Source organism: Rousettus aegyptiacus, unplaced genomic scaffold (assembly GCF_014176215.1).
Source record: "Rousettus aegyptiacus isolate mRouAeg1 unplaced genomic scaffold, mRouAeg1.p scaffold_m13_p_13, whole genome shotgun sequence".
In the NCBI taxonomy this organism is placed as follows: Eukaryota; Metazoa; Chordata; class Mammalia; order Chiroptera; family Pteropodidae; genus Rousettus; species Rousettus aegyptiacus.
Window position 1 is genome coordinate 24,931,707 of NW_023416288.1, and position 14,140 is coordinate 24,945,846.

The window sequence follows — 14,140 nt, forward strand, 5'->3', positions numbered from 1 at the left end:
ATGAAATGTGGGCAAAGGACCCAAATAGACATTTCTCCAAAGAAGAAATGCAAATGACCAATAAGCATATGTTCAACATGATTATCCGTCAGGTTAATGCTAATTAAAGCCACAGTGAGATACGACTTTATTCCCACGTGGATGTCTAGAATCAAAGTCAGATAATAAGCATTAGCAAAGACGTGGAGAAAATAAACCTTCTTACACTGTAAATTTAAATGTAAAATAGGCAGTAGCTTTGGAAAACAGTCTGGCATTTCCTCAAAATATTAAACATAATGTTTTCATATGATCTAGCAATTCCACTCCTAGGTAGATACACCAAAGAAAAATGAAAATGTATGTCCACACAAACACTTGCACATGAATGTTCATAGCAACATTATTCATAATAGTCAAAAAGTGGAGATGATCCTGTTATCCATCAACTGATGAATCAATAAATAAGATGTGGTTTATCTGTACAATGGAATATTATTTGGCAATAAAAAGAAATGAAGCACAGATGCATACTGCAACATGGATGAACCTTGAAAACATTATGCTTAATGAAAGAAGTCAGCCGCACAAGACCACATATTGTCTGACTTCATTTATAATAAATGTCCAGAAGAAGTAAATCTGGAGAGTCAGAAAACAGATTTGTAATTGCCGTGGAGTGGAAGGATGAAAGGATTGCGGGGTGATGACTTGAGTCCCACAGAGTTTCTTTTTCAAGTGATAGAAATATTCTAAGTGAAAGATTACTTGTGATAATAGCACAATTTTGTGACTGTACTGAAAGTCATTGAATTGTACACTTTAAATGGGTAAATTGTGTGGCATATGAATTACATCTCAAAGCAGTTAAAAAAAAAATACACATACAGATTGAGATTGCTTGACTTCACCTCCATAGTCTCAGAATTGGTATGTATGAGGAGTCATCTGAGAAATTATATTTGTAGTGAATTCCCAGGTGTTTCAATGATGCTGGCCCAGGGTCAAACTTTGAGAACCACTGCAGTAGAGATTATACATCCTTGGCTGCTTATAAAGACAATTGGGGAGCCTGAAAAATATCAGGATGAAGTCAGCATCTCTAGGGGTGAGGCCCAGGTAATTTCTAAAGCTTCCCAGATAATTCAAACCAATGTGTAATGAAGTTTGGAATCCCTGACAAATTAGCAGTACTTATAGGAGAAGATGGGCAAAATATATAAGAAAAACAGGTCCAGAGTCCCAGCTCAAAAGTGGGCGCCTTATACTTCACGATATTCTAAATAGGAGAATTAGCTATAAGTGGAAGATAAGAAAATTATTAATTCAAAGACTGTGTTGACAAATAAGTGGAATTGGCTGTCTAACTTTCACTCAGCATTAACATATCTGAAATGCAAATAAAATCCAACACATTCTTAAAATGCATATTTAGAGGTACTCCGGGGTCTTTTCATTATAGGTATCTAAGATCCTAAGGGATACTCATGTAAGTGCTTCTGCACTAGAATAATGTGATTCTGCTATTTTGCTTTTTATCATATAACAAATACCCTCCTCCTACATTCTTTAAAAGCAAAAGCTTCAGCAAAAAACTTAAAGCAGTTACAACTAATAGTTACTATCATGCCTATTATCATAATTTTCCAGATGATAAATCCAGGTACATAACAAACAGAGACATAGTCAGGTTATATAAGCCAGGGACTCACTTGGCATGGCAGTGGCAAGTTGGAAAACCAGCTTGGGCAGTAACAAATTCCAAGAACATGGGGAGGAGGCTGGGTTTGGCGTTCAAACCTAGCATGAGGGAACAGTTAGGGCATGACATTCAGACAAGCAGACTGGGAGCAAGCAGGCAAGTTAGCCTGGTAGAAAGACTAATACATGGAGACTGACCCATGGGAAGTCATGCCAGCCTTCTCTTCTGGTTTAAGAAGGCTTTCTTCCATGGGTTAGCAGGGTCAAGTCAGCGTCAGTTCTGCAAGTGCAGAGGAATGCAGTGGGAGGTCAAGTGCTCTGAAGAGTCCCCAGATTGCCACCAAGCTTCCCTTAATGCCCCACCTTTGGCATCACTTTCTAAGGTTGGTCATCTGCCAATTGATATTTTGATTTAAAGAACAAGAAGAAAAATCATGCTACCTGTAAAGTTGTCTAATACCCAATACCCACTTATAAAACGTGAACATTAAAGGTTTTCAAGTATTCAAGTTCTTTAGATTCCTGAAATAATTAGGTAAATTGCAGATATCAGTTTCAGAACAGTTTCAAGCTTCAGTTATACCAGCTGTTACCTGGTAACGGTATCAATCCGAAGCTCCCCCCTCAAAACAATCCAAATATTCCCTACTTTCTTTCCCTTCCCACTGAACTTCATCCATCCATCCACTGTTTACTTTTCATAATGTCTTCTGCTCCCTGCTATCGCTGGGCTTACCACATAGTCTGTATAATGATGCAAATACTTTGCTGTTCTTTATTTGCCTTAATGTATGAATTTCTTTATTTGAATATACTTTGTGTACCTTTTGCTCCAGAGTTATTTTTTTCAGATTTAAAATATATAAAGATAGGCACACTCAGGTTCCATTCTAGTATACACCTTACTGTGGTCTCCTCAGAGGACATAATTCTGTTTGCACCCATGTCATAAACCTTCTTGGTGTGAAGAAAAGCCATCCTTCCAGCCATCTGCGTGGTCCAAACCAGTGGATTTGTCTCATCCAGGCTCAGCCATCAGATCCCTTGGATGAATCTCTCACCTCATACTGACTACTGACAAGGATGCTTAGTTCTATCAAACACCTGTAGTGTCTCATTTAAATCTGTTAGCACCGCTTCTTATTCCAGCCAGTTCTACCCCGGCTTCAATCAGCTTTGGGTAGTTACAATAAGACAACACCTTACTTCAGATTCTTCTCCATACTCTTCTCTCACCACCTGCCTTAGGGATTTCTCTGACTCAGCAGCATATGCCAGCTATAGCAATCCTCTTGGCACCCCTGCACAGGCAATGCAGAAGTCAGGAGGTGCTCCTAATATCCATGCAGCTGTCTCTGACTAATAGCAAAAGGACCCAATTAATAAATGACTCCTCTTTATCTCCTTGGCAGATAGTTCCTGAGATAATTTTTATGAGGATCCTCAAAAGGTCCCTAGAATTAGTAAGCCATTACCCATAGCTGTGGTTAGTTAGGTAACACACTTTTATGTGCTTCTTTTCTCGTTTGACTGTCCTTTTTCCTCACTTTTGTTCACTGGGATGAAATTCCCAAATTATCTACCCATAAGAAGCTTTTATATTAAATATTATCTTTGGGAGAAACTCAGGCTAAAACACTGATACTCCTTTTCCATTTTTTTTTTTTTCTTCTCCCTTTTGGCCTGCTTATTCTAATTCTCTAGATTTGCTTGTGGGCTAAGTAATATTTATTTTCCAAATACCTTTCATTGCACTCATGTCTTATCTGACCCCTGAGCTACTTCTTTCTACATTCTTTGGTTTCATCTTCTGGATTTAAGATATTTCTAAGGAGACTCTACTTAGGCTAACCAATACCTAGACACAATATCCACCATATAGTGTCAACTTGGCCTAGCCTGTGCCTGGTTTATACTGTTGACCTACCATTTCGTAGTGAAACTTTTATCATTTGAGCAGACACCTTCGGGCTTTTAGGTAATTTAACGTACTTTGAGATTAAGATGATGAATATGATAAATCCAATGAGTTTAAGGTCAGTTTGTTATGGCTGGGGGTTGGGGAGTCTGGTGGGAAACTAAGTACTTCCTGTGAGTAATAAAACCCTGTATGACCTGCACCCTGCTTACCTCTCTAGCATTATCTTTGGTCCCTGCCACTTTGTATCCAACACTTCAGAGCAACTGAACCTCTGTTTGTTCCTATAAACTACCATGATTTCTCGACTCATCTGTCCACACCCCTTCTTCTGTTGCCAAACTGTTCTTCTATACAGTCCTCCCCACTCTCATCCTGGTCCTCCTTTTCAATCTTCATTCTTCATCCAGTTTATTTTTACTCAAACTTCAGGTTTTAGATTGTATGTTCCTCTCCTAGGACCCTTGTGTTTTGTGCTCCAAAACATACTGCATTGACTTGCCATACCAATTCCAATTGCATTTTGAATTCCGTGTATCCTGAATTGTTCTTATTGAAGTTGCAGGGTCAAGTGCATGGTCTGCCACACAGTAGTCACTCAATAAAATTGAGTGGATAGATGGATGACTGGATGGATGAATTTGATGTAAAGAGATCTTGCTTATTATTTATTTCTCTCTCTCTTAATTCCTCTACAATTGTTTTATTGGAATATCCATCATCTTTCCCTGGGAAGAAAAAAGTGGCAACCTGACCAAGATATGAATTATTGTGGATTTATATTTGGACAAAGAATTGAAAACAATCAATGGGGAATTTTCTCACTTGCTGAATATCTTTTCCAGGCCTTTGTAATTTAGGAGTCTGAATTTAGCCAAAACCTATGCAATATAAAAAATTAAGTATATAAAATTATTAAAGAAAAATATTGCTTGAGTTATAGTAATTTTATTTAATTCATTTCATCAGGTATCTTCTTGCAAACTCTCCTATATGGGAAGGAAAAACTCAAATTATTACATAATATTATTGGTGAAAAAATATACATCATTGCTAAGAACTAGACTTTTTTACTTATTAAAAAAACAAAACAGAGTTAAATATTATAATTAAATAATAATTTTCTTGACCCAGAGTCATTCTCAAAAAACAACAACAACAAATCCTATAAAAGGCTTCCTCTGGAGGCAATGTCAGTTATTCATTCACTGCCCAGAAAATAACATCAGATTCAAGTTAAAATAAACTTTTAAAAAGGCCGCGATATTTTCTATCTCATTGGTTAACCAATAAGACTTTTAGCATCAATAGTTGATTTTAAATTTTTATAAGTACTTTCATGTTTTTAGTGAATATGCCAAATACATTTTTTTTATGAATTAGCTAAAAAAAAGAGAAAAAAGCATGTCTGGCAATTAAAATTCTGCTTCAAAAATAGAAAATGACTACACCTATGTTACTGAAATTTGAATGTGATAGATGTTGGAATAAAAGGAGAAAATGAGTGTCTTTCTATGTTTAAAGAAAACTGGAGTAACATTTATAAAGAAGCAGCATGATATTTTTGTATTGTTTTTATATTGAAATTGAAGATTTATTGTCACAAGAACTATCTGACATTTATTTTTTAACTAGATGACATATGCCAGATATATATTGTGATTGAAAATATCTATTTCTTCAAACTGATTAATAATTTGATTTTTTTTGATGCAAACTCAAATTTCTCTTTTAGAATTTTAAAATAACAGTTTTAAAGGCAAACATATGTTTCCTACTGATAAAATTTCAGTCCTTTCCAAATACTTTGGCTTTCAAAGAGGAAAAGTAGTATTCTTTAATATATCTACAATGATATTTTTTAAAAAATATTACCAGGATACATACACACACAGATATTACACTGCCTTAAATAAAAGACGGGGGTAGGGGGATTCTGCCATTTATAACAACATGGATGAAACTGGAAGAAACTGTGCTAAATGAAATAAGCCAGACACAGTAAGAAAAAAAAAACCCTGCGATCTCACTTATCTGTTGACTCTAAACATGTCAAATAGATAGAGGCATAGAGCAGAATAGCTGGGTACCAGGAGCAGCGAGGTGGGGTGAATGGGAAGATGCTCATCAAAGCTGCAATGTTGCAGTTATGTGAGTAAGTTTAGAGGTTTAATGTACAATATGATGATGAAATACTGTATCGAATACTGGAAATTTGCAAAAAGAATAGATTTTAGATATTCTATATTATCCACAAAAAATGATACCTATGTGAGGATAATGATTAGCTTAACTGTAGTAACTATTCCACTATGTATATGTGTGTCAAATCATCATGTTGTAAACCTTAAGCATATATAATTTTTATTTAAAGAGTTTAAAAGCTACCAAGAAATATGTTTTGAACACAAAGTTATGTTAGTAGGCTCAACAGAATAGAAACTAATTACCATTGTAATATCAACCAAGTAGGTGTTAGGTGTATTGTCTAGCAGCTGTGAACCTTTAAGGTTTAATTAATTTTCCTTTATGGCATCCAAATGAGTTGAGTAAGGAATATGTAGCTGTCATTTTCCCTGTTGTCACCCATGTTTTATTACCTAGTTGTTTAGTTAGGGAATGGAAAAAAATCATTATCTTCCCACATCCCTACCCTAAGAAGTAACTTGTCGAAAAGATAATCCTTGTAACAAGAGTTTGTTGAAATAATGTCAGGACCAGAGGCAAGCCCAGAGTGAGGATGTAATCTGCTAAAGCAGGTAAATCCTAAGTGTTGGTAATATCAACAAGCCTCTCATAAAGACTTCAGAGTAAATCCAGATATGCCAAAAAACATGGATTCTCAGAAGGAGATTAATAAACTTGCAGATTAATAAGTGTTTAGGTTTAAGATTCCATTCATTATGTACACCAAGAGTAAATAATATCTTAACTATCTATAACAGTTAACTTCTGTATATTATATATTATTCTGGATTCTTTTTTCCACACTTATGCCTCACTAGATAATGAAATTGAGGATTATACCTAAATAGTTGTATTACATTCATTACATTTCATCCAAAGTGATCCATCCTCATGTCAAATCTATAATACTTACTGTTTACATGCCACTATTCAATTACTAATTATACAATGCTATTTTCTGATTATTTCATATATATTCTTTGTCTCTCTCATGAATTTATAATCTCACCAAGGGTAGGAAACTTTTCTTGTATTCCTTAATGCAACTAATAACAATGTTGAGACTATAAGAATTAAAATCTTTGTGTCCTGATGAATTTCTAATTTTGTTTACAGATCTTCCTTAAGACTTGGTTAAATTCTTGCCTTAGTTGCATAAGATACTTCTTTAACCTTGAAATAGGCTCTCTCTACCCATTGAGGGGGGATGTGGGGGGGAAGCTAAGCCGATCTGAAACTCTTAGGAACTCTTGGCATAAAAACTGAAAAAATGGAACTGTGGGAGTTCAGGGAGCCATAGGCCATAATTGGGTAGGTGCTGGTGAGAAGATATGGCTCTGTCACTTTTCAGCCAACTGTCGATATTTTATTTCTATAATGAAATGAGGTTAATGGAAATCTCATAGTGAATAATTTCAGAAGTTCCTCTTATGGTATCAACTATATCTAAGCGGAGTGTGGTGGAACTAATTGTTAAATCAGCTCCTTGGGGGAATAAGTGAATCAGGCCTTCGTTATTGTTTGCTTGACTTTGCCTCTTTGTCTTGCTTTAAAGAATTATAGTTTTGCCGTCCACATATATTTTTTCAATAATTTAAAGTTAATATATTACCTAGGATTCTTGACATAAATGAGAGAAGAAATTGAGGCATCTTTTTGTATACTTTATCACTTCAGGTTTAGGGTGTGGGATGAGGGGCTTGAAGAATGTAGAATATTCTCTGAGGATAATTGCGTAGGAATTGACAGTGCGTTGATGTAAATATGTATGAAGATCAGTTGGGCCTGGTTAAAGATTCAAATGGGTAGGGATCAGCATACTTAGCTATATTTATTTTCTTATCTAAAGGCGACAAATTGCTTCATATTTAATAATTTAAGTCACTCAGGTTATTGAACATCCATATATTAGAACTCTTAGGAATGTGTATATTTTATAATCTACTGTTTAAATATTCAGCAGCTCAGTTTGTACATCAAAGTAGTAAATTTTAAAAAGGAATGCATGTGAGATTCTTTGGAAATCATGCTCCTACTACTTTTTTTAAAATCACATCTAATGAATTAAACTGATAACTAAAAATGATTTTAATTTATTTTCCCAGGAACTAAAACACTAAATTCTTGAGATATGTCAAAATTATTAAGCATTCTTTAATGTATTATTTTATACAATAAAACAATAAAAGAAAGATGTAATTTGAAAAATTGATTGTCTTTAAGGCTAAATGTATGTAACCTGTAATCAAAGCCGATTAAAATAGTATTTGAAGTAAACTCCTTCAGAAAACTTGAAGAACTTTTAAAAATCTCTAATGAATCCTTTTCAGAAATATATATATTTACTTTATTAATTATGCATCTAAATATGTAAACAGTCTAGGAAAAATCAATTAAGTCTGAATAATTTATCACAAGTTTGTTCTGTTTGGGGCATAGCTGTGAGTCGTAATTACTAAGAGGTAACATTTTTTTTCACGTAGCCTGAAAAAAAAATTGAAGTGGTTGTTCACCCCAGGGAGCATTTCCTAAGACACAGGGATGTTCTCTTCCCTTAATTGACGTTTCGTTTTCCTCTTCTCCCACCCTCCCCGCTTCCGCTTCTCCTCCCCCTCATCTTCCCCATTCTCTTCTCCCCTCCCTCTTCCCTTCCTCTTCATTTTTCTTCTTTCTCTTCTTTCTTCTTCTTTTTAATTTAGCAAAGTAGACAACAAGGATTTTAATATGTCTGTGTATATAGTAAAATTTCAGTCCATGGTGTGTTCATAAATAAGCTCACGATCATTCATGCAAATGATATAAAGTGGCCTTATAGGTCAATGGGTTTTACTTTAGTTTCTTCTAACAGTTCTTACAGAGCTACCCTTAGAGGTATGCATAATATAGGAAAACAGACTCTTTGTCTTCCTGTATTTTACAATCTGGCATTAGCTGTGCATACTTACTGCCCATGCAATATTCCTCTTAATACTGTCATTTTTTAAAAAGGTGTACCTTATCTTGTGCTATATGAGCTAGAAATGCAAAGGGCAAACAGATTTAAAAATATTAATAATTTGCTTTTTTTTCAATCTTGAAAAGGACAAATATTTGAAGGATTTAATCACTTTTTTCTACATTCAAATTTTATTGATGTTTTTATTTTTGTAATTTCTTTTGGTTTTGAGAAAGTTTTAAGCATATGTTCATTGACCAACCATCCATTTTGCCAGGGACTGAAGGAATTCCTTATGGGACTTTTAGTTTTAATATTAGAATGGTCTCAGGCAAATTAGGACAAGTTGATCACCCTAGAACTGGAATGGATCAGTATTATTCAATCCAGTTCTCCCTTTTTTACACAAAGGAACTGACTGCTTCTATTATCTCAAGGCCCCTCAGTAGAGACGCCTGGGCTGATCCCAAGGTTTTTGATTCATGGTTCACTGTTTCGTGAAATGACTACATTGTAGTTCTTGAGGTTAAGTATAGACATCTTTGTACCCACTTGTCGCAGCCCCTCCCCTTACCAATGTTTGCATGACTATGTGCCTTACATTGTCATGGAATGAATAAAAGAAGAATCTTTAAAGAAATGATTAAATGCTACAGTATTGGTATATATAAGTGAAACTGTCATCATAAAACATGCATAAAATCTGCATATAAATCTTACATATCCATTTGAAGGTGAAAAAATAAACGTGTAACCAATACTAAATCTCTCTGGGTTTTCTGGACCTAGAAATTGAGTCTGTGAAAGGTATTTAGGGAAAATTAAGGGATTATATCACAAAGTCAAATTCTAGAAGGTTAGAAAAATACATTTTAGAATTGTAAGACTCTCATCGGGGCAAATATATATAACATCCTTATCAAGTGGTTATCCAGCTTGCTTTTCAATGTTTTTGTTGTTAGAAAATTTAGCAACTCCCAATGTTAAAATTCCCCTTTGGGATAATATATTGAGACATTTATTTTATAAGCCAAATTTATTTTCTCCCAGTGGATTCCATTCACTGGCCTTTGAAGCAAAGGATACCATTTTCTCTCTTTAGCTGTAGCTTTTTGAATAGCCCAAACCACTATTTTTAAATCTTATGCTAATTTTTTTATCATTATTAATCTTTAATCCTAATCCATATAATATTTCAATTTCTTTTATAATTCTATATTTCTTTATGACACACATTCCAATTTGTGTATAATACTTTAAAAATATGGTCCTCATACCATATTTCAGATTTTCTCGGATCTTTTTGAGTGCAGTATATTTTGTAAACCTGAAACATATCTTTTTTTTTTTTTCAACCACCCACATTGTTGACCTGTTGAGTTTACTGTTTAGTGAAAAAAAGGTTAAGAGTTTATTTGAGAGGATACAAATATTTACATAAATGTCTTCCATTCCTTTAGTTCTCTAAAGAACATACTATCTTTTATTCTTTCCCATTTTCTGAAAAAATGTCTTGCTTCATTTGACAGCTTCTTCCAGTTTTGTGATGGTAAATCAGAGGGCAGGTAGAGAACGCCAAGGCCAGGTAGCAGTAAGAGGTGGTAGAAAATTTGGGGACAGGTGGTGCCCAAGAATACAGAAGAAGAATAAATTTAACAGTCTCATGGGAATACAGCAGTGTGTTTTGGAAAATGAAAGGCTTGATACAAAAGCAGTTGAGGCTGAGTACAAGTGAATGAGGAAGGAAAAGTGGTGGGATACTAAGAACTATTTCTGGGAAGTGTTGTCTACTTTATGGTATTCAAGAAATACTACTAATGACTGAAGTTATATTGAAATTAGCATGGGCTCTGTTCTTGTGACTTTTACCCCTCTAGGACTGAACTAGATGGGTAGGGGCTCATAAGAATTACATATGTATTCAAAAGTTGCATGCTTTACAAAGCCATAAACAGTTGGTATATGTTACACAAGGAAGTTGAGTTACATGCCCAAGGTTACACTACATAATCATAATCACATAGCAACCCAGTGTAGGAGAGTGTGAGGCCCTGATAGTTGAGAAACCATTTACTGTGAGTGATGCTCCAAGTGTAAATCTGACCCTATTCTTGAAACTAAAGCTAGCCTATGAAAAAGCTAAGAAACCTCTGATGGCACCCTTTTTTCTTGCATATGGGTTTGACTTGTAATCTAGATTCAAAGTAAAGAGGCATTTTCAGATTTTTCTGCAGGATTTTGAGAATGTTAATAATCCTACATTTAAAAAGATACATAAAGGAAAATATCACTGACAAATATGACTATGTTTCAAAATAATTGATATTTGGAATCTCATCTCTCTAGACCATCCTCTCTCTTCTTTCCGTGTTTTAAAGCCTCTCGAAGTTGATGAGAATTCAAAGCTATGGTTTATATATAGGATAAACATCAAGTATGCTATATGTGAAATAGGCATAAAATTGGGTTAAAAGCTTAAAATATGCCATATGATGTGTAAATTGGCATAATGATGAACACTGTGACCTTTCTCAAGTGCTTAAAGGCATTCCTCTGAAAGGAAGGGGAAAATTGGCAACTTGATTTTCATCTTTAAAAAGCTTTCTAAGAAGTAGTTTTACTTGCACAGATGAGTAGAGATTAAAGAAGCACATGACTTATGTCTGACTTCCCCTTCCATTACTGCTCAAGTGACTGACTCCTGGTTAACCAGAGGTCATAATGATGAAGCCATCAGGGTTTCTTACAATGTCTTTTGCATTATGATTGCATGCTAAATTAATCTAAACTAAATTTACACAAGTAACACAGTGGGGTCAGCTGAACTCTGTTTCTAAATTCTAGAGTCCATGTTTTTCAAAAGTTTTGTGGAATGTAATTTTTTTTTTTTTTTTTTTTGCTATTATGTTTGTCACATTGGTTGTTTGCATAGAGAGAAATTACATTATTTTATGTAGTGTAGGTTACTTTTAAATGAATATTGGGAAGTATGACAGAAGTGAGGCATGAATGTGTGTAGGGAGTTAACTTTTTAAAAGAGACTTGAAAAATACTGAGCAGTACTATATTTATACTCAGTTTTTTTCTGTTTGTTCGTTTTTGTTTCTGTTTTTTCAAAGCAGAGGCTTATTCTCAGATTGAAAGAAATGTGAGGATTTTAGTTTTGTTTTTGAGGTTGAATACATTTCAGTGAAAATGACTAATACTAATAACAATTAGGGATTTCGAGGAAATGAGGCAATAGAAGTTTCAATTGTAGAGTTTCACAGGGACTCGAAAAATAGCTAGTTGCAAAGTTTCTCTGTCAAAGGAACACAAGATTATAGAATATTTGTTTAACATTCATTTATTCATTTAATCACTTATTGAATGTCCATTCAAGTTCCTATTAAATAACAGTCAAACCTTCCTTATTTTATGAAAGAGGAAAACAAAGTACCAAGAAGTTAAATATAAAATATATTTATATTCATATTTATTAATACATTTACAGTTTAAAAACTGACCATTATCATATTCTATATTAACTCATAATTTTGAGTCAGAGTTATTATCTTAATATTAAAAATTGAAAAACTAAAGTTCAGAGTACAGCATAGGAAATGTAGTCAGCAGTAATGTAATGGCTCTGTGTAGAGCCAGAAGAGTGATAGAGTAATTGGGGAATCATTTCGTAAACAATATGAAGGTCTAACCAATGTACTATATACTATAAACTAATAATGAAATAAAATGCTTAAAAAAACAAAGTTCAGGAGGCTAGAGAGTTGACTAAAATCATGTAGCTGTTAGAATACAAAGGTGCAATTAAATTCTGGGTTTATGACATCAACAATCATTTATTATTATTATTTTTTTTTTTTTGCGAATTTACTACGTATCAAGGCATACCACATAAAGAGAGATGAGAAAACTACATTCCTTGCCTTCAAGAAACTAGTAAGAGATAGGGACTAGATAATAGGCAATATCAATTAGTGTGATAATCATACAGCAGAGCTACAGAGTGCTATAGAGAACAAAGGATGAGCAACTACGGGCTATCAAGAGGCCAGAAAATGACTCCAGGGGACGGAAATCACATCTACACCAAGAGCTGAAGGGTGAGCAGGAGTTGTGCATGTGAGCTGTGGGGAGAGGGGTATCTGTAGGCATTTGTGGAGCAGTGTCCAGGTGGAGGGAATAGCAAGTGAATTTAGGATAATTCAGTATGGCTGGAACGTGGAGCTGGAGGTGAGAAGTTTTAACAGATATGACTTGATTAAGATCGTTGAATTTTATGATGGCCTTTAAGCCATGTTACAAGGTTTGGACTTTATTCTACTTCCAGTTGGTTAAAAATAAAAGCATTCTAAGCATGGTGTGATATGATCAAAATATATTACTGATGTCTCTCTCTATATGGCACTGAAAGTTGGTCCGTTAGATAGTTACTGAGGGGTATAAGCTAGACCACCTATAGAAATCAGAAAATTAGAGTGACATATAAGAAAATTAGATTGTCAGAATAGCATAATTATAAGATCGATTTGATATGAAAAGCATAAGAAAAGGATCCAAGATAATAGTCGTTTAAGGAAGACTTAAATATTTTCTAAATTGGTCTATCCATTCCATGCCTCCCCCTTGCTCCCTCTAATTCCAAGCTACCTCCACCTGTCCAGGGATGACTGTAGGAGTAGCTTCCTGTCTGGGCACCTCAGACCCATATTTTCCCCTCTTCGATCTTGTCACCTTATCCACAGTGACCTTTTAAAAACAACATCTTACTATTCCTGTCCCTATGCATAACTCTTCATTTTTTACTCTTAAAGACTAAAATCCTTTCAAGACTTCCAAGGTTAAGCTCAGTCTCTCTCCACAGGAAACATTAACCCTTGTCTCTTGACCCTCTCTCCCACTCAATATACCTTCCTTCAGCTCCTAAAATATATCGCAGCTCATCCATCCTTAATCATTTACATGTGTGATTTCCTCCATCTGATGCTCTTCCTCCTTTTCTTTAATTCTCTGCAATCTTTACCATGTTGAAATTTCCCTTCCACAGGAAAATCCCTCTTGACTCTGCTATTACTGGTTCCTGTCTCTCGCAAGGCCAGAATGATCACAGTTCCCAGAACATTCTGTCTGTCTTTTACCTTAAACTCTATACTCATGAGCACCAAGACTGCCATTGCTAATACATAATAAACACTGAATACATGAAACAAATATTTGTTTTGTTAATAAATTAATGGTGCTATTTCCTGAAACAGAAAAGATGAGTAGAAAATGCTATGAGGGATAAGTTGATAAATATAGTTTTCTGTAGATTGGGTTTGAGTTGTCTGGACATCTGAAAGGCAACTGGGATACTCATCTAGAGCAATGATTCTCAAACTTTGGTGCTTGTCAGAATCACCCATAAGATTTGCTAAAGT